Source organism: Arachis hypogaea, chromosome 13, assembly GCF_003086295.3.
Source record: "Arachis hypogaea cultivar Tifrunner chromosome 13, arahy.Tifrunner.gnm2.J5K5, whole genome shotgun sequence".
Lineage (NCBI taxonomy): Eukaryota > Viridiplantae > Streptophyta > Magnoliopsida > Fabales > Fabaceae > Arachis > Arachis hypogaea.
This window is the reverse complement of record NC_092048.1, coordinates 64,916,055-64,937,455: the sequence shown is the minus strand read 5'-3', so window position 1 is coordinate 64,937,455 and position 21,401 is coordinate 64,916,055. Positions and strand designations below refer to the sequence as shown.

Here is a 21,401-nt window from a genome sequence, read left to right as displayed (position 1 = left end):
TCTTCATTACATGATCATTAGTAGTTAGTAACTTTGTCTTAAAGTCATGAATGTCCTATGAATCCATCACCTCTCTTAAATAAAAACTGTTTTAATTCAAAAGAACAAGAAGTACATGAGTTTTGAATTTATCCTTGAACTTAGTTTAATTATATTGATGTGGTGATAATGCTTCTTGTTTTCTGAATGTATGCTTGAACAGTGCATATGTCTTTTGAAGTTGTTGTTTAAGAATGTTAAATATGTTGGCTCTTGAAAGAATGATGACTAGGAGACATGTTATTCGATAATCTGAAAAATCATAAAAATGATTCTTGAAGCAAGAAAAAGCAGCAAAGAACAAAGCTTGCAGAAAAAAAAAAGGGGCGAAAAAAAAAAGAATAGAAAGAAAAAAATAGAAAGAAAAAGAAAAAGCAAGAAGAAAAAGCCAATAACCGTTAAAACCAAAAGGCAAGGGCAAATAAAAAGGATCCCAAGGCTTTGAGCATCAGTGGATAGGAGGGCCTAAAGGAATAAAATCCTGGTCTAAGCGGCTAAACCAAGCTGTCCCTAACCATGTGCTTGTGGCGTGTAGGTGTCAAGTGAAAACTTGAGACTAAGCGGTTAAAGTCAAGGTCCAAAGCAAAAAAAAAAAGAGTGTGCTTAAGAACCCTGGACACCTCTAATTGGGGACTTTAGCAAAGCTGAGTCACAATCTGAAAAGGTTCACCCAGTTATGTGTTTGTGGCATTTATGTATCCGGTGGTAATACTGGAAAACAAAATGCTTAGGGCCACGGCCAAGACTCATAAAGAAGCTGTGTTCAAGAATCATCATACTGAACTAAGAGAGTCAATAACACTATTCGAAATCTGAAGTTCCTATAGAAGCCAATCATTCTGAACCTCAATGGATAAAGTGAGATGCTAAAACTATTCAAGAGGCAAAAAGCTATAAGTCCCGCTCATATGATTGAAGCTCTGTTTCATTGATAGTTTGGAATTTATAGTATATTCTATTCTTTTTATCCTATTTTGATTTTCAGTTGCTTGGGGACAAGCAACAATTTAAGTTTGGTGTTGTGATGAGCGGATAATTTATACGCTTTTTGACATTGTTTTTAGTATGTTTTTAGTAGGATCTAGTTACTTTTAGGGATGTTTTTAATAGATTTTGTGTTAAATTCACATTTCTGGACTTTACTATGAGTTTGTGTTTTTCTGTGATTTCAGGTATTTTCTGGCTGAAATTGAGGGACTTGAGCAGAAATCAGATTCAGAGGTTGAAAAGGGACTGCTGATGCTGTTGGATTCTGACCTCCCTGCACTCAAAGTGGATTTTCTGGAGCTACAAAACTCGAAATGGCGCGCTTCCAATTGCGTTGGAAAGTAGACATCCAGGGCTTTCCAGCAATATATAATAGTCCATACTTTGGCCAAGAATAGACGACGTAAACTGGCGTTCAACGCCAGCCTTCTGCCCAAATCTGGCGTCCAGCGCCAGAAAAGGATCCAAAACCAGAGTTGAACGCCCAAACTGGCACAGATACTGGCGTTCAACTCCACAAATGGCCTCTGCACGTGCAACACTTAGGCTCAGCCCAAACACACACCAAGTAGGCCCCGGAAGTGGATTTATTCATCAATTACTTACTCATGTAAACCCTAGTAACTAGTTTATTATAAATAGGACCTCTTACTATTGTATTTGACATCTTTGAACGCATTGTTCTTAGACCATAGGGGCTGGCCACACGGCCATGCCTGGACCTTCACTTATGTATTTTCATACAGTAGAGTTTCTACACTCCATAGATTAAGGTGTGGAGCTCTGCTGTTCCTCAAAGATTAATGCAAAGTACTACTGTTTTCTATTCAGTTCTTCTTATCTCTCTTCTAAGATATCCATTCGCACCCAAGAACGTGATGAAGGTGATGATTATGTGTGACGCTCATCATCCTTCTCCTTTATGAACGCGTGTCTGACAAACACTTCTGTTCTACATGAATTAAGCTAGAATGAGTATCTCTTAGATCTCCTAACCAGAATCTTCGTGGCGTAAGCTAGAATGATGGCGGCATTCAAGAGAATCCGGAAGGTCTAAACCTTGTCTATGGTATTCTGAGTAGGATTCAATGATTGAATGACTGTGACGAGCTTCAAACTCGCGAGTGCTGGGCGTTAGTGACAGACGCAAAAGGAGGGTGAATCCTATTCCAGCATGATCGGGAACCGACAGATGAATAGCCGTGCCGTGACAGGGTGCGTGAGCATATTATTCACTGAGAGGAGGGGATGTAGCCACTGACAACGGTGATGCCCTTATATAAAGCCAGCCATGGAAAGGAGTAAGACTGATTGGATGTAGATAGCAGGAAAGCAGAGGTTCAGAGGAACGAAAAGCATCTCCATTCACTTATCTGAAATTCCTACCAATGATTTACATAAGTACCTCTATCCCTATCTTATTATATAATATTCGAAAACACCATTATCACTTTATATCTGCCTGACTGAGATTTACAAGGTGACCATAGCTTGCTTCATACCAACAATCTCCGTGGGATTCGACCCTTACTCACGTAAGGTATTACTTGGACGACCCAGTGCACTTGCTGGTTAGTTGTATCGAAGTTGTGGCAATTATGAATTAAGATCAAAGCACCAAGCTTTGGAGCCATTACCAGGGATTGTTTGAGCCTGGAGATCACAATTTCGTGCACCAAGTTTTTGGCGCCGTTGCCGGGGATTGTTTGAGTTTTCGGCCAGCTTTTGGTCCGGTAACATCAGTGCCAGATTCCCTTTTGATCCGGCAACAGCACCAAGTTTTTGGCACCGTTGCCGGGGATTGTTCGAGTTTGGACAACTGACGGTTCATCTTGTTGCTCAGATTAGGTAATTTTCTTTTTGTTTTCTTTTCAAAAATTTTTCAAAAATATTTCAAAATTTTCTCACTTGTTTTCGAAAAAAAAAAATGTTTTCAAAAATATTATTTTTCTTCAGAATTTTTAAGAATGAATTCTAGTGTTTCATGAAGCATGTTGAAGCCTATCTGGCTGTAAAGCCATACCCAAACTACTTTGGGATTGGCATTCAACTAATCACTCCAGTCCATGTAATTATATGCTAAAGCTTGGCTGGCTATTAAGCCATGCCTGACCCTTTGATTGGAGCTTTAAGACTAACATGGCAAGATTCCAGGAATTCATATTAAAAATTTTGAAATCCTTATTTTTATTTTTCACAAAAATTTTCGAAAAAAAAATAATAAATAAAAATACAAAAAAAATTAGAAAATCATAAAATTCAAAAATATTTTTGTGTTTCTTGTTTGAGTCTTGAGTCATGTTATAAGTTTGGTGTCAATTGCATATACATCTTGCATTTTTTCGAAAATATCATGCATTAATAGTGTTCTTCATGATCTTCAAGTTGTTCTTGGTAAGTCTTCTTGTTTGATCTCGATGATTTTTTGTTTTGTGTCTTTTCATGTTTATCATATGCATTCTTGAATCCTTAGTGCGTAAGCATTAAAGAATTCTAAGTTTGGTGTCTTGCATGTTTTCTTTGCATTAAAAAATTTTTCAAAATTGTGTCTATGATGTTCATCTTGACATTCAAAGTGTTCTTGGTGTTCATCTTGACATTCATGGCATTCTTGCATACATTCATGTTTTGATCTAAAAATTTCATGCATTGCATAATTTTCATGTTTTCATAAAAATTCAAAAAAATCAAAAAAATATCTTTCCCTTTTTCTCTCATCGAATTCGAAAATTGAGTTGACTTTTTCAAAAAATTTTTAAAATCAAGTTGTTTCTTATGAGTCAAATCAAATTTTCAATTTGAAAATCTTATCTTTTTCAAAATCTTTTTCAAAAATCAAATCTTTTTCAAATTTCTTAGTTATTTTCGAAAATTCTAAAAATATTTTTCAAAAATCTTTTTCTTATTTTTATATCAAATTTTCGAAAATAACATAATCAATTAATGTTTTGATTCAAAAATTTGAAGTTTGTTACTTGCTTGTTAAGAAAGATTCAAACTTTAAGTTCTAGAATCATATCTTGTGATTTCTTATGAATCAAGTCATTAATTGTGATTTTAAAAATCAAATCTTTTTCAAAAACTAATTTCTATCATATCTTTTCAAAAAAATATCTTCTTATCTTATCTTTTTCAAAATTTGATTTCAAAATATCTTCTCTAACTTCCCAACTTCTAATCTTTTCAAATTTGTTTCAACTAACTAACTAACTTTTTGTTTGTTTCTTAACTTTTTCAAAACTACCTAACTAACTCTCTCTCTCTAATTTTCGAAAATATCTCCCCTCTTTTTCAAAAATTTCTTTTTTATTAACTAATTATTTTTATTTTTTATAAAAAAAAAATTTCGAAAAAAATACTAACCTTTTTCAAAAACTATTTTCAAAAATCACTAACTCTTTTTCAAAAATTATTTTCGAAAATTCTCTTCTCTCTCATCTCCTTCTATTTTTTTTTATTTATTCATCTACTAACATCTCTCCCTCATTCAAAAAAAAAAAGGATCTCTATTATTATTATTTTTCTGTGCCTTCTTCTTTGTCATATGAGCAGGAGCAAGGACAAGAATATTCTTGTTGAAGCAGATCCAGAACCTGAAAGGACTCTGAATTACAACTAACCAGTAAGCACCTGTTAGGAATTTTCAAACAAGAAGAGGAGATGGCAGCCGAAAATAATAATAATGCAAGGAGGATGCTTAGTGACTTTACTGCACCTAATTCCAATTTACATGGAAGAAGCATCTCCATTCCTGCCATTGGAGCAAACAAATTTGAGCTGAAACCTCAATTAGTTTCTCTGATGCAGCAGAACTGCAAGTTTCATGGACTTCCATCTGAAGATCCTTTTCAGTTCTTAACTGAATTCTTGCAGATATGTGATACTGTTAAGACTAATGGAGTAGATCCTGAAGTCTACAGGCTCATGCTTTTCCCTTTTGCTGTAAGAGACAGAGCTAGATTATGGTTGGATTCTCAACCTAAAGACAGCCTGAACTCTTGGGATAAGCTGGTCACGGCTTTCTTAGCCAAGTACTTTCCTCCTCAAAAGCTGAGCAAGCTTAGAGCTGATGTTCAAACTTTCAGACAGAAAGAAGGTGAATCCCTCTATGAAGCTTGGGAAAGATACAAACAGTTGACCAAAAAGTGTCCTTCTGACATGCTCTCCGAATGGACCATCCTGGATATATTCTATGATGGTCTGTCTGAGTTATCTAAGATGTCATTGGATACCTCTGCAGGTGGATCCATTCACCTAAAGAAAATGCCTGCAGAAGCTCAAGAACTCATTGACATGGTTGCTAATAACCAGTTCATGTACACTTCTGAAAGGAATCCTGTAAGCAATGGGACGCCTATGAAAAAGGGAGTTCTTGAAGTTGATACTCTGAATGCCATATTGGCTCAGAATAAAATATTGACTCAGCAAGTCAATATGATCTCTCAGAGTCTGCATGGAATGCAAGCTGCATCCAACAGTACTCAAGAGCCATCTTCTGAAGAAGAAGCCTATGATCCTGAGAACCCTGCAATAGCAGAGGTGAATTACTTAGGTGAACCTTATGGAAACACCTATAACTCAACATGGAGAAATCATCCAAATTTCTCATGGAAGGATCAAAATCCCCAACAAGGCTTTAATAATGGTGGAAGAAACAGGTTTAGCAATAGCAAGCCTTTTCCATCATCAACTCAGCAACAGACAGAGAACTCTGAACAAAATGCTTCTAATTTAGCAAATCTAGTCTCTGATCTATCTAAGGCCACTGTAAGTTTCATGAATGAAACAAGATCTTCCATTAGAAATCTGGAAGCACAAGTGGGCCAGCTGAGTAAAAGGATCACTGAAATCCCTCCTAGTACTCTCCCAAGCAATACAGAAGAGAATCCAAAAGGAGAGTGCAAGGCCATTGACATAAGCGCCATGGCCGAACCTGTGAGGAGAGGAGAGGACGTGAATCCCAAGGAGGAATACCTCCAGGGGCGTCCAGTGATCAATAAGGAGCTTCCCTCTGGGGAACCAAAGGACTCTGAGGCTCATCTAGAGACCATAGAAATTCCATTGAACCTCCTTATACCCTTCATGAGCTCTGATGAGTATTCCTCTTCAGAAGAGAATGAGGATGTTACTGAAGAGCAAACTGCCAAGTTTCTTGGTGCAATCATGAAGCTGAATGCCAAATTATTTGGCATTGATACTTGGGAAGTTGAACCTCCCTTGTTCATCAATGAACTAAGTGATCTGGATCAACTGACATTGCCTCAGAAGAGACAGGATCCTGGAAAGTTCATAATACCCTGTACCATAGGCACTATGATCTTCAAGGCCCTATGTGACCTTGGTTCAGGAATAAACCTCATGCCCCTCTCTGTAATAGAGAAACTGGGAATCTATGGGGTGCAAGCTGCTAAAATCTCACTGGAGATGGAAGACAGCTCAAGAAAACAGGCTTATGGACAAGTAGAAGATGTATTAATAAAGGTTGAGGGCCTTTACATACCTACTGATTTCATAGTCCTGGATACTGGAAAGGAAGAGGATGAATCCATCATCCTAGGAAGACCTTTCCTAGCCACAGCAAGAGCTGTGATTGATGTTGACAGAGGTGAAATAGTCCTTCAATGGAATGAGGACTCCCTTGTGTTTACAACTCAAGGATCTCTCTCTGCAACCATGGAGAGGAAGCAGAAAAAGCTTCTCTCAAAGCAGAGTCAACCAGAGCCACCACAGTCAAACTCTAAGTTTGGTGTTGGGAGGCCACAACCAAACTCTAAGTTTGGTGTTGAACTCCCATATCCAAACTCTAAGTTTGGTGTTGGAGAGTCTCAACAAAGTTCTGCACATCTGTAAGGCTCCATGAGAGCCCACTGTCAAGCTATTGACATTAAAGAAGCGCTTGTTGGGAGGCAACCCAATGTTTATCTAATTCTTATTTTTATTGTTTTTCATGTTTTCTTAGGTTCATGATCATGTGGAGTCACAAAATAAACAAAAAAATCAAAAACGGAATCAAAAACAGCAGAAGAAAAATCACACCCTGGAGGAGCATCTGTCTGGCGTTCAAACGCCAGAATAGAGCATAGTTCTGGTGCTGAACGCCCAGAATGGGAGCATCCTGGCGCTGAACGCCCAGAACAAGCATGGTTCTGGCGTTCAACGCCAGAAATGGCAGCAAAGGGGCGTTGAACGCCCAAAATGGGCACCAACCTGGCGCTAAACGCCCAGAGTTGTGTGCAAGGGCATTTTGCATGCCTAAATTGGTGCAGGGATGTAAATGCCTTGACACCCCAAGATCTGTGGACCCCACAGGATCCCCACCTACCTTCACTCACCCTCTTCTCTCTTCTCAATCATCCTCTATTCCCAATAAACACTCATCCCTTCTGTCTTCCATTTACCACTCACACCCATACACCCACTTACCTTCAAAAATTCAACATCTCTTCCCCACCCAATCCCACCCATATGGCCGAATACACACAGCCATCCATCTCCTCCATATCTTCTTCTTATTCTTCTATTCTTTCTTCTTTTGCTCGAGGGCGAGCAACATTCTAAGTTTGGTGTGGTAAAAGCATAGCTTTTTTTGTTTTTTCCATAACCATTGATGGCACCTAAGGCCAGAGAAACCTCTAGAAAGAGGAAAGGGAAGACAAAAGCTTCCATCAAGGGTCAAAAGCTCAGTGGTAGAACATTTGACTGCAAATCAAGAAATCCCTGAGATACCTCAGGGGATACATTTTCTTCCACACAATTATTGGAAGCAACTAAGGGTGGAACATCAAGAGCACTCCATCATCCTTCATGAAATCAGAGAAGATCTAAAAGCAATGAAGGAGGAGCAGCCAAGACAAGGAAGAGACATATAAGAGCTCAAGGACATCACTAAGGTGGACTCATTCCTTGTTCTTACTTTCTCTGTTTTTTCGTTTTATATGTTATGTGCTTATTCATGTTTGTGTCTTCATTACATGATCATTAGTAGTTAGTAACTTTGTCTTAAAGTCATGAATGTCCTATGAATCCATCACCTCTCTTAAATAAAAACTGTTTTAATTCAAAAGAACAAGAAGTACATGAGTTTTGAATTTATCCTTGAACTTAGTTTAATTATATTGATGTGGTGATAATGCTTCTTGTTTTCTGAATGTATGCTTGAACAGTGCATATGTCTTTTGAAGTTGTTGTTTAAGAATGTTAAATATGTTGGCTCTTGAAAGAATGATGACTAGGAGACATGTTATTCGATAATCTGAAAAATCATAAAAATGATTCTTGAAGCAAGAAAAAGCAGCAAAGAACAAAGCTTGCAGAAAAAAAAAAAGGGGCGAAAAAAAAAAAGAATAGAAAGAAAAAAATAGAAAGAAAAAGAAAAAGCAAGCAGAAAAAGCCAATAACCGTTAAAACCAAAAGGCAAGGGCAAATAAAAAGGATCCCAAGGCTTTGAGCATCAGTGGATAGGAGGGCCTAAAGGAATAAAATCCTTGTCTAAGCGGCTAAACCAAGCTGTCCCTAACCATGTGCTTGTGGCGTGTAGGTGTCAAATGAAAACTTGAGACTAAGCGGTTAAAGTCAAGGTCCAAAGCAAAAAAAAAAAAGAGTGTGCTTAAGAACCCTGGACACCTCTAATTGGGGACTTTAGCAAAGCTGAGTCACAATCTGAAAAGGTTCACCCAGTTATGTGTCTGTGGCATTTATGTATCCGGTGGTAATACTGGAAAACAAAATGCTTAGGGCCACGGCCAAGACTCATAAAGAAGCTGTGTTCAAGAATCATCATACTGAACTAAGAGAGTCAATAACACTATTCGAAATTTGAAGTTCCTATAGAAGCCAATCATTCTGAACCTCAATGGATAAAGTGAGATGCTAAAACTATTCAAGAGGCAAAAAGCTATAAGTCCCGCTCATATGATTGAAGCTCTGTTTCATTGATAGTTTGGAATTTATAGTATATTCTATTCTTTTTATCCTATTTTGATTTTCAGTTGCTTGGGGACAAGCAACAATTTAAGTTTGGTGTTGTGATGAGCGGATAATTTATACGCTTTTTGACATTGTTTTTAGTATGTTTTTAGTAGGATCTAGTTACTTTTAGGGATGTTTTTAATAGATTTTGTGTTAAATTCACATTTCTGGACTTTACTATGAGTTTGTGTTTTTCTGTGATTTCAGGTATTTTCTGGCTGAAATTGAGGGACTTGAGCAGAAATCAGATTCAGAGGTTGAAAAGGGACTGCTGATGCTGTTGGATTCTGACCTCCCTGCACTCAAAGTGGATTTTCTGGAGCTACAAAACTCGAAATGGCGCGCTTTCAATTGCGTTGGAAAGTAGACATCCAGGGCTTTCCAGCAATATATAATAGTCCATACTTTGGCCAAGAATAGACGACGTAAACTGGCGTTCAACGCCAGCCTTCTGCCCAAATCTGGCGTCCAGCGCCAGAAAAGGATCCAAAACCAGAGTTGAACGCCCAAACTGGCACAGATACTGGCGTTCAACTCCACAAATGGCCTCTGCACGTGCAACACTTAGGCTCAGCCCAAACACACACCAAGTAGGCCCCGGAAGTGGATTTATTCATCAATTACTTACTCATGTAAACCCTAGTAACTAGTTTATTATAAATAGGACCTCTTACTATTGTATTTGACATCTTTGAACGCATTGTTCTTAGACCATAGGGGCTGGCCACACGGCCATGCCTGGACCTTCACTTATGTATTTTCATACAGTAGAGTTTCTACACTCCATAGATTAAGGTGTGGAGCTCTGCTGTTCCTCAAAGATTAATGCAAAGTACTACTGTTTTCTATTCAGTTCTTCTTATTTCTCTTCTAAGATATCCATTCGCACCCAAGAACGTGATGAAGGTGATGATTATGTGTGACGCTCATCATCCTTCTCCTTTATGAACGCGTGTCTGACAAACACTTCTGTTCTACATGAATTAAGCTAGAATGAGTATCTCTTAGATCTCCTAACCAGAATCTTCGTGGCGTAAGCTAGAATGATGGCGGCATTCAAGAGAATCCGGAAGGTCTAAACCTTGTCTATGGTATTCTGAGTAGGATTCAATGATTGAATGACTGTGACGAGCTTCAAACTCGCGAGTGCTGGGCGTTAGTGACAGACGCAAAATGAGGGTGAATCCTATTCCAGCATGATCGGGAACCGACAGATGAATAGCCGTGCCGTGACAGGGTGCGTGAGCATATTATTCACTGAGAGGAGGGGATGTAGCCACTGACAACGGTGATGCCCTTGCATAAAGCCAGCCATGGAAAGGAGTAAGACTGATTGGATGAAGATAGCAGGAAAGCAGAGGTTCAGAGGAACGAAAAGCATCTCCATTCACTTATCTGAAATTCCTACCAATGATTTACATAAGTACCTCTATCCCTATCTTATTATATAATATTCGAAAACACCATTATCACTTTATATCTGCCTGACTGAGATTTACAAGGTGACCATAGCTTGCTTCATACCAACAATCTCCGTGGGATTCGACCCTTACTCACGTAAGGTATTACTTGGACGACCCAGTGCACTTGCTGGTTAGTTGTATCGAAGTTGTGGCAATTATGAATTAAGATCAAAGCACCAAGCTTTGGAGCCATTACCAGGGATTGTTTGAGCCTGGAGATCACAATTTCGTGCACCAAGTTTTTGGCGCCGTTGCCGGGGATTGTTTGAGTTTTCGGCCAGCTTTTGGTCCGGTAACATCAGTGCCAGATTCCCTTTTGATCCGGCAACAGCACCAAGTTTTTGGCACCGTTGCCGGGGATTGTTCGAGTTTGGACAACTGACGGTTCATCTTGTTGCTCAGATTAGGTAATTTTCTTTTTGTTTTCTTTTCAAAAATTTTTCAAAAATATTTCAAAATTTTCTCACTTGTTTTCGAAAAAAAAAAATGTTTTCAAAAATATTATTTTTCTTCAGAATTTTTAAGAATGAATTCTAGTGTTTCATGAAGCATGTTGAAGCCTATCTGGCTGTAAAGCCATACCCAAACTACTTTGGGATTGGCATTCAACTAATCACTCCAGTCCATGTAATTATATGCTAAAGCTTGGCTGGCTATTAAGCCATGCCTGACCCTTTGATTGGAGCTTTAAGACTAACATGGCAAGATTCCAGGAATTCATATTAAAAATTTTGAAATCCTTATTTTTATTTTTCACAAAAATTTTCGAAAAAAAATAATAAATAAAAATACAAAAAAAAATTAGAAAATCATAAAATTCAAAAATATTTTTGTGTTTCTTGTTTGAGTCTTGAGTCATGTTATAAGTTTGGTGTCAATTGCATATACATCTTGCATTTTTTCGAAAATATCATGCATTAATAGTGTTCTTCATGATCTTCAAGTTGTTCTTGGTAAGTCTTCTTGTTTGATCTCGATGATTTTTTGTTTTGTGTCTTTTCATGTTTATCATATGCATTCTTGAATCCTTAGTGCGTAAGCATTAAAGAATTCTAAGTTTGGTGTCTTGCATGTTTTCTTTGCATTAAAAAATTTTTCAAAATTGTGTCTATGATGTTCATCTTGACATTCAAAGTGTTCTTGGTGTTCATCTTGACATTCATGGCATTCTTGCATACATTCATGTTTTGATCTAAAAATTTCATGCATTGCATAATTTTCATGTTTTCATAAAAATTCAAAAAAATCAAAAAAATATCTTTCCTTTTTTCTCTCATCGAATTCGAAAATTGAGTTGACTTTTTCAAAAAATTTTTAAAATCAAGTTGTTTCTTATGAGTCAAATCAAATTTTCAATTTGAAAATCTTATCTTTTTCAAAATCTTTTTCAAAAATCAAATCTTTTTCAAATTTCTTAGTTATTTTCGAAAATTCTAAAAATATTTTTCAAAAATCTTTTTCTTATTTTTATATCAAATTTTCGAAAATAACATAATCAATTAATGTTTTGATTCAAAAATTTGAAGTTTGTTACTTGCTTGTTAAGAAAGATTCAAACTTTAAGTTCTAGAATCATATCTTGTGATTTCTTATGAATCAAGTCATTAATTGTGATTTTAAAAATCAAATCTTTTTCAAAAACTAATTTCTATCATATCTTTTCAAAAAATATCTTCTTATCTTATCTTTTTCAAAATTTGATTTCAAAATATCTTCTCTAACTTCCCAACTTCTAATCTTTTCAAATTTGTTTCAACTAACTAACTAACTTTTTGTTTGTTTCTTAACTTTTTCAAAACTACCTAACTAACTCTCTCTCTCTAATTTTCGAAAATATCTCCCCTCTTTTTCAAAAATTTCTTTTTTATTAACTAATTATTTTTATTTTTTATAAAAAAAAAATTTCGAAAAAAATACTAACCTTTTTCAAAAACTATTTTCAAAAATCACTAACTCTTTTTCAAAAATTATTTTCGAAAATTCTCTTCTCTCTCATCTCCTTCTATTTTTTTTATTTATTCATCTACTAACATCTCTCCCTCATTCAAAAAAAAAAAAGGATCTCTATTATTATTATTTTTCTGTGCCTTCTTCTTTGTCATATGAGCAGGAGCAAGGACAAGAATATTCTTGTTGAAGCAGATCCAGAACCTGAAAGGACTCTGAATTACAACTAACCAGTAAGCACCTGTTAGGAATTTTCAAACAAGAAGAGGAGATGGCAGCCGAAAATAATAATAATGCAAGGAGGATGCTTAGTGACTTTACTGCACCTAATTCCAATTTACATGGAAGAAGCATCTCCATTCCTGCCATTGGAGCAAACAAATTTGAGCTGAAACCTCAATTAGTTTCTCTGATGCAGCAGAACTGCAAGTTTCATGGACTTCCATCTGAAGATCCTTTTCAGTTCTTAACTGAATTCTTGCAGATATGTGATATTGTTAAGACTAATGGAGTAGATCCTGAAGTCTACAGGCTCATGCTTTTCCCTTTTGCTGTAAGAGACAGAGCTAGATTATGGTTGGATTCTCAACCTAAAGACAGCCTGAATTCTTGGGATAAGCTGGTCACGGCTTTCTTAGCCAAGTACTTTCCTCCTCAAAAGCTGAGCAAGCTTAGAGCTGATGTTCAAACTTTCAGACAGAAAGAAGGTGAATCCCTCTATGAAGCTTGGGAAAGATACAAACAGTTGACCAAAAAGTGTCCTTCTGACATGCTCTCCGAATGGACCATCCTGGATATATTCTATGATGGTCTGTCTGAGTTATCTAAGATGTCATTGGATACCTCTGCAGGTGGATCCATTCACCTAAAGAAAATGCCTGCAGAAGCTCAAGAACTCATTGACATGGTTGCTAATAACCAGTTCATGTACACTTCTGAAAGGAATCCTGTAAGCAATGGGACGCCTATGAAAAAGGGAGTTCTTGAAGTTGATACTCTGAATGCCATATTGGCTCAGAATAAAATATTGACTCAGCAAGTCAATATGATCTCTCAGAGTCTGCATGGAATGCAAGCTGCATCCAACAGTACTCAAGAGCCATCTTCTGAAGAAGAAGCCTATGATCCTGAGAACCCTGCAATAGCAGAGGTGAATTACTTAGGTGAACCTTATGGAAACACCTATAACTCAACATGGAGAAATCATCCAAATTTCTCATGGAAGGATCAAAATCCCCAACAAGGCTTTAATAATGGTGGAAGAAACAGGTTTAGCAATAGCAAGCCTTTTCCATCATCAACTCAGCAACAGACAGAGAACTCTGAACAAAATGCTTCTAATTTAGCAAATCTAGTCTCTGATCTATCTAAGGCCACTGTAAGTTTCATGAATGAAATAAGATCTTCCATTAGAAATCTGGAAGCACAAGTGGGCCAGCTGAGTAAAAGGATCACTGAAATCCCTCCTAGTACTCTCCCAAGCAATACAGAAGAGAATCCAAAAGGAGAGTGCAAGGCCATTGACATAAGCGCCATGGCCGAACCTGTGAGGAGAGGAGAGGACGTGAATCCCAAGGAGGAATACCTCCAGGGACGTCCAGTGATCAATAAGGAGCTTCCCTCTGGGGAACCAAAGGACTCTGAGGCTCATCTAGAGACCATAGAAATTCCATTGAACCTCCTTATACCCTTCATGAGCTCTGATGAGTATTCCTCTTCAGAAGAGAATGAGGATGTTACTGAAGAGCAAACTGCCAAGTTTCTTGGTGCAATCATGAAGCTGAATGCCAAATTATTTGGCATTGATACTTGGGAAGTTGAACCTCCCTTGTTCATCAATGAACTAAGTGATCTGGATCAACTGACATTGCCTCAGAAGAGACAGGATCCTGGAAAGTTCATAATACCCTGTACCATAGGCACTATGATCTTCAAGGCCCTATGTGACCTTGGTTCAGGAATAAACCTCATGCCCCTCTCTGTAATAGAGAAACTGGGAATCTATGGGGTGCAAGCTGCTAAAATCTCACTGGAGATGGAAGACAGCTCAAGAAAACAGGCTTATGGACAAGTAGAAGATGTATTAATAAAGGTTGAGGGCCTTTACATACCTACTGATTTCATAGTCCTGGATACTGGAAAGGAAGAGGATGAATCCATCATCCTAGGAAGACCTTTCCTAGCCACAGCAAGAGCTGTGATTGATGTTGACAGAGGTGAAATAGTCCTTCAATGGAATGAGGACTCCCTTGTGTTTACAACTCAAGGATCTCTCTCTGCAACCATGGAGAGGAAGCAGAAAAAGCTTCTCTCAAAGCAGAGTCAACCAGAGCCACCACAGTCAAACTCTAAGTTTGGTGTTGGGAGGCCACAACCAAACTCTAAGTTTGGTGTTGAACTCCCATATCCAAACTCTAAGTTTGGTTTTGGAGAGTCTCAACAAAGTTCTGCACATCTGTAAGGCTCCATGAGAGCCCACTGTCAAGCTATTGACATTAAAGAAGCGCTTGTTGGGAGGCAACCCAATGTTTATCTAATTCTTATTTTTATTGTTTTTCATGTTTTCTTAGGTTCATGATCATGTGGAGTCACAAAATAAACAAAAAAATCAAAAACGGAATCAAAAACAGCAGAAGAAAAATCACACCCTGGAGGAGCATCTGTCTGGCGTTCAAACGCCAGAATAGAGCATAGTTCTGGCGCTGAACGCCCAGAATGGGAGCATCCTGGCGCTGAACGCCCAGAACAAGCATGGTTCTGGCGTTCAACGCCAGAAATGGCAGCAATGGGGCGTTGAACGCCCAAAATGGGCACCAACCTGGCGCTAAACGCCCAGAGTTGTGTGCAAGGGCATTTTGCATGCCTAAATTGGTGCAGGGATGTAAATGCCTTGACACCCCAAGATCTGTGGACCCCACAGGATCCCCACCTACCTTCACTCACCCTCTTCTCTCTTCTCAATCATCCTCTATTCCCAATAAACACTCATCCCTTCTGTCTTCCATTTACCACTCACACCCATACACCCACTTACCTTCAAAAATTCAACATCTCTTCCCCACCCAATCCCACCCATATGGCCGAATACACACAGCCATCCATCTCCTCCATATCTTCTTCTTATTCTTCTATTCTTTCTTCTTTTGCTCGAGGGCGAGCAACATTCTAAGTTTGGTGTGGTAAAAGCATAGCTTTTTTTGTTTTTTCCATAACCATTGATGGCACCTAAGGCCAGAGAAACCTCTAGAAAGAGGAAAGGGAAGACAAAAGCTTCCATCAAGGGTCAATAGCTCAGTGGTAGAACATTTAACTGCAAATCAAGAAATCCCTGAGATACCTCAGGGGATACATTTTCTTCCACACAATTATTGGAAGCAACTAAGGGTGGAACATCAAGAGCACTCCATCATCCTTCATGAAATCAGAGAAGATCTAAAAGCAATGAAGGAGGAGCAGCCAAGACAAGGAAGAGACATATAAGAGCTCAAGGACATCACTAAGGTGGACTCATTCCTTGTTCTTACTTTCTCTGTTTTTTCGTTTTATATGTTATGTGCTTATCCATGTTTGTGTCTTCATTACATGATCATTAGTAGTTAGTAACTTTGTCTTAAAGTCATGAATGTCCTATGAATCCATCACCTCTCTTAAATAAAAACTGTTTTAATTCAAAAGAACAAGAAGTACATGAGTTTTGAATTTATCCTTGAACTTAGTTTAATTATATTGATGTGGTGATAATGCTTCTTGTTTTCTGAATGTATGCTTGAACAGTGCATATGTCTTTTGAAGTTGTTGTTTAAGAATGTTAAATATGTTGGCTCTTGAAAGAATGATGACTAGGAGACATGTTATTCGATAATCTGAAAAATCATAAAAATGATTCTTGAAGCAAGAAAAAGCAGCAAAGAACAAAGCTTGCAGAAAAAAAAAAGGGGCGAAAAAAAAAAGAATAGAAAGAAAAAAATAGAAAGAAAAAGAAAAAGCAAGCAGAAAAAGCCAATAACCGTTAAAACCAAAAGGCAAGGGCAAATAAAAAGGATCCCAAGGCTTTGAGCATCAGTGGATAGGAGGGCCTAAAGGAATAAAATCCTGGTCTAAGCGGCTAAACCAAGCTGTCCCTAACCATGTGCTTGTGGCGTGTAGGTGTCAAGTGAAAACTTGAGACTAAGCGGTTAAAGTCAAGGTCCAAAGCAAAAAAAAAAAGAGTGTGCTTAAGAACCCTGGACACCTCTAATTGGGGACTTTAGCAAAGCTGAGTCACAATCTGAAAAGGTTCACCCAGTTATGTGTCTGTGGCATTTATGTATCCGGTGGTAATACTGGAAAACAAAATGCTTAGGGCCACGGCCAAGACTCATAAAGAAGCTGTGTTCAAGAATCATCATACTGAACTAAGAGAGTCAATAACACTATTCGAAATCTGAAGTTCCTATAGAAGCCAATCATTCTGAACCTCAATGGATAAAGTGAGATGCTAAAACTATTCAAGAGGCAAAAAGCTATAAGTCCCGCTCATATGATTGAAGCTCTGTTTCATTGATAGTTTGGAATTTATAGTATATTCTATTCTTTTTATCCTATTTTGATTTTCAGTTGCTTGGGGACAAGCAACAATTTAAGTTTGGTGTTGTGATGAGCGGATAATTTATACGCTTTTTGACATTGTTTTTAGTATGTTTTTAGTAGGATCTAGTTACTTTTAGGGATGTTTTTAATAGATTTTGTGTTAAATTCACATTTCTGGACTTTACTATGAGTTTGTGTTTTTCTGTGATTTCAGGTATTTTCTGGCTGAAATTGAGGGACTTGAGCAGAAATCAGATTCAGAGGTTGAAAAGGGACTGCTGATGCTGTTGGATTCTGACCTCCCTGCACTCAAAGTGGATTTTCGGGAGCTAAAAAACTCGAAATGGCGCGCTTCCAATTGCGTTGGAAAGTAGACATCCAGGGCTTTCCAGCAATATATAATAGTTCATACTTTGGCCAAGAATAGACGACGTAAACTGGCGTTCAACACCAGCCTTCTGCCCAAATCTGGCGTCCAGCGCCAGAAAAGGATCCAAAACCAGAGTTGAACGCCCAAACTGGCACAGATACTGGCGTTCAACTCCACAAATGGCCTCTGCACGTGCAACACTTAGGCTCAGCCCAAACACACACCAAGTAGGCCCTGGAAGTGGATTTATTCATCAATTACTTACTCATGTAAACCCTAGTAACTAGTTTATTATAAATAGGACCTCTTACTATTGTATTTGACATCTTTGAACGCATTGTTCTTAGACCATAGGGGCTGGCCACACGGCCATGCCTGGACCTTCACTTATGTATTTTCATACGGTAGAGTTTCTACACTCCATAGATTAAGGTGTGGAGCTCTGCTGTTCCTCAAAGATTAATGCAAAGTACTACTGTTTTCTATTCAGTTCTTCTTATTTCTCTTCTAAGATATCCATTCGCACCCAAGAACGTGATGAAGGTGATGATTATGTGTGACGCTCATCATCCTTCTCCTTTATGAACGCGTGTCTGACAAACACTTCTGTTCTACATGAATTAAGCTAGAATGAGTATCTCTTAGATCTCCTAACCAGAATCTTTGTGGCGTAAGCTAGAATGATGGCGGCATTCAAGAGAATCCGGAAGGTCTAAACCTTGTCTATGGTATTCTGAGTAGGATTCAATGATTGAATGACTGTGACGAGCTTCAAACTCGCGAGTGCTGGGCGTTAGTGACAGACGCAAAAGGAGGGTGAATCCTATTCCAGCATGATCGGGAACCGACAGATGAATAGCCGTGCCGTGACAGGGTGCGTGAGCATATTATTCACTGAGAGGAGGGGATGTAGCCACTGACAACGGTGATGCCCTTGCATAAAGCCAGCCATGGAAAGGAGTAAGACTGATTGGATGAAGATAGCAGGAAAGCAGAGGTTCAGAGGAACGAAAAGCATCTCCATTCGCTTATCTGAAATTCCTACCAATGATTTACATAAGTACCTCTATCCCTATCTTATTATATAATATTCAAAAACACCATTATCACTTTATATCTGCCTGACTGAGATTTACAAGGTGACCATAGCTTGCTTCATACCAACAATCTCCGTGGGATTCGACCCTTACTCACGTAAGGTATTACTTGGACGACCCAGTGCACTTGCTGGTTAGTTGTATCGAAGTTGTGGCAATTATGAATTAAGATCAAAGCACCAAGCTTTGAAGCCATTACCAGGGATTGTTTGAGCCTGGAGATCACAATTTCGTGCACCATGGTTCAACCACAGAGGCGGCTAAATCCAGCCATGAAGGAAGTGGTGCAGAAAGAGGTCACCAAATTACTAGAGGCTGGGATTATTTATCCCATTTCTGATAGCCCCTGGGTGAGCCCTGTTCAAGTCGTCCCAAAAAAGGGAGGCATGACAGTGATTCATAATGAAAAAAATGAACTGGTTCCTACAAGAACAGTTGCAGGTTGGCGCATGTGTATTGACTACAGAAGGCTCAATACAGCCAACAGAAAGGATCATTTTCCTTTACCATTCATAGACCAGATGCTAGAAAGACTAGCAGGTCATGATTATTACTGCTTTTTGGATGGCTATTCAGGCTATAACCAGATTGCAGTGGATCCCCAGGATCAAGAGAAAACAGCATTCACATGTCCATTCGGAGTGTTTGCTTATAGAAGGATGCCCTTTGGGCTATGTAATGCACCTGCAACCTTCCAGAGATGCATGCTCTCTATTTTCTCTGACATGGTGGAAAAATTTCTGGAAGTCTTCATGGATGACTTCTCAGTATATGGAGACTCATTCAGCTCCTGTCTTGATCACCTGAAACTTGTTCTGAAAAGATGCCAAGAAACCAACCTAGTTTTAAACTGGGAAAAGTGTCACTTCATGGTGACTGAAGGAATTGTTCTTGGGCATAAAATCTCAAACAAGGGAATAAAGGTGGATCAAGCAAAAATAGAAGTAATTGAAAAATTACCACCACCTGCCAATGTTAAGGCAATCAGAAGCTTTCTGGGGCACGCAGGATTCTATAGGAGGTTTATAAAGGATTTTTCAAAAATCGCAAAACCTCTAAGCAATCTGTTAGCTGCTGACAGGCCATTTGTGTTTGACACAAAGTACCTGCAGGCGTTTGAAACGCTGAAAGCTAAGCTGGTCACAGCACCAGTCATTTCTGCACCAGACTGGACATTACCATTTGAGCTAATGTGTGATGCCAGTGATCATGCCATTGGTGCAGTATTGGGACAGAGGCATGACAAGCTTCTGCATGTCATTTATTATGCCAGTCGCGTTCTAAATGATGCCCAGAAAAATTACACAACCACAGAAAAAGAACTACTTGCAGTGGTTTATGCCATTGACAAGTTCAGATCATACTTAGTAGGATCAAAAGTGATTGTGTATACTGACCATGCTGCTCTTAAATATCTACTCACAAAGCAGGATTCAAAACCCAGGCTCATCAGATGGGTATTGCTTCTGCAAGATTTTGATATAGAAATAAGAGACAGAAAAGGGACAGAGAACCAAGTGGCTGATCATCTGTGCCGGATAGAGCCAGTGGAAGGGACGTCTCTCCCTTCTCTTGAGATCTCTGAGACGTTTCCTGATGAGCATTTATTCGCCATTCAAAAAGCACCATGGTTTGCCGATATTGCAAACTATAAAGCTGCAAGGTTCATACCCAAGGAGTACAACAGGATACAAAAGAAGAAATTAATTACTGATGCAAAGTACTACTTGTGGGATGAACCTTATCTCTTTAAGAGATGTGTAGACGGAATTATCCGTAGGTGTGTGCCTAGAGAAGAAGCACAGAGGATCCTGTGGCATTGCCACGGATCTCAATATGGAGGCCATTTCGGAGGTGAGCGAACAGCCACCAAGGTCCTCCAATGTGGCTTCTATTGGCCCACAGTCTATAAAGATTCCCGAGAGTTTGTACGTAACTGTGACAGTTGCCAAAGAGCTGACAATCTACCTCATGGTTACGCCATGCCTCAACAAGGAATCTTGGAGATTGAGTTGTTTGACGTATGGGGAATTGACTTCATGGGACCTTTCCCACCATCATACTCAAACACTTATATTCTGGTGGCAGTTGACTATGTATCAAAATGGGTTGAGGCTATTGCCACACCCACCAATGATACTAAAACAGTGCTGAAATTCCTCCAGAAACATATCTTTAGCAGGTTTGGTGTCCCTAGAGTACTAATCAGTGATGGGGGCACTCACTTCTGCAATAAACAGTTTTACTCTGCCATGGTTCGGTATGGAATTCGCCACAAGGTGGCCACTCCATATCATCCACAAACCAATGGGCAAGCTGAAGTCTCTAACAGAGAATTAAAGAGAATCCTGGAACGGACAGTAAATACCCGTAGAAAAGATTGGGCACGGAGCCTGGATGATGCTCTGTGGGCTTACAGGACAGCATTCAAGACCCCAATAGGGACATCTCCATACCAACTCGTGTATGGTAAGGCATGTCACCTGCCCGTGGAACTGGAACATAAGGCCTACTGGGCAACCAGATTCCTAAACTTTGATGCCAAATTAGCAGGAGAAAAACGATTGCTCCAGCTAAATGAGCTAGAGGAATTCAGATTCACAGCTTTCGAAAATGCCAAGCTTTATAAAGAAAAATAAAAAAAATGGCATGATAGAAAGCTTTCATCTAGAATCTTTGAACCAGGACAGAAGGTCCTGTTGTTCAACTCTAGACTCAGGCTATTCCCCGGGAAACTGAAATCCCGATGGAGGGGACCATACGTGATTACAAGTGTGTCACCATATGGTTATGTGGAGCTTCAAAATATTGATTCTGATAAGAAGTTCATTGTCAATGGACAGAGAATCAAGCATTATCTTGAAGGCAATATCGAGCAAGAATGCTCAAGGCTGAAGCTAGATTAAAAGCTCAGCAAGGTCCAGCTAAAGACAATAAAGAAGCGCTTGCTGGGAGGCAACC

General features: G+C 38.8%; 2 non-coding genes across 2 annotated transcripts; both read right to left on the bottom strand.

Annotated features, from left to right (window-relative positions):
• Positions 1-5,082: 5,082 nt before the first annotated feature.
• LOC112738691 (small nucleolar RNA R71) lies at positions 5,083-5,186 on the bottom strand. Its single transcript, XR_003169636.1, has one exon. It is a non-coding gene; the product is annotated as a small nucleolar RNA R71 (small nucleolar RNA).
• Positions 5,187-13,071: 7,885 nt separating this feature from the next.
• Positions 13,072-13,175, bottom strand: LOC112738689 (small nucleolar RNA R71). The gene has a single exon (XR_003169635.1). It is a non-coding gene; the product is annotated as a small nucleolar RNA R71 (small nucleolar RNA).
• Between the last annotated feature and the right edge of the window lie 8,226 nt (positions 13,176-21,401).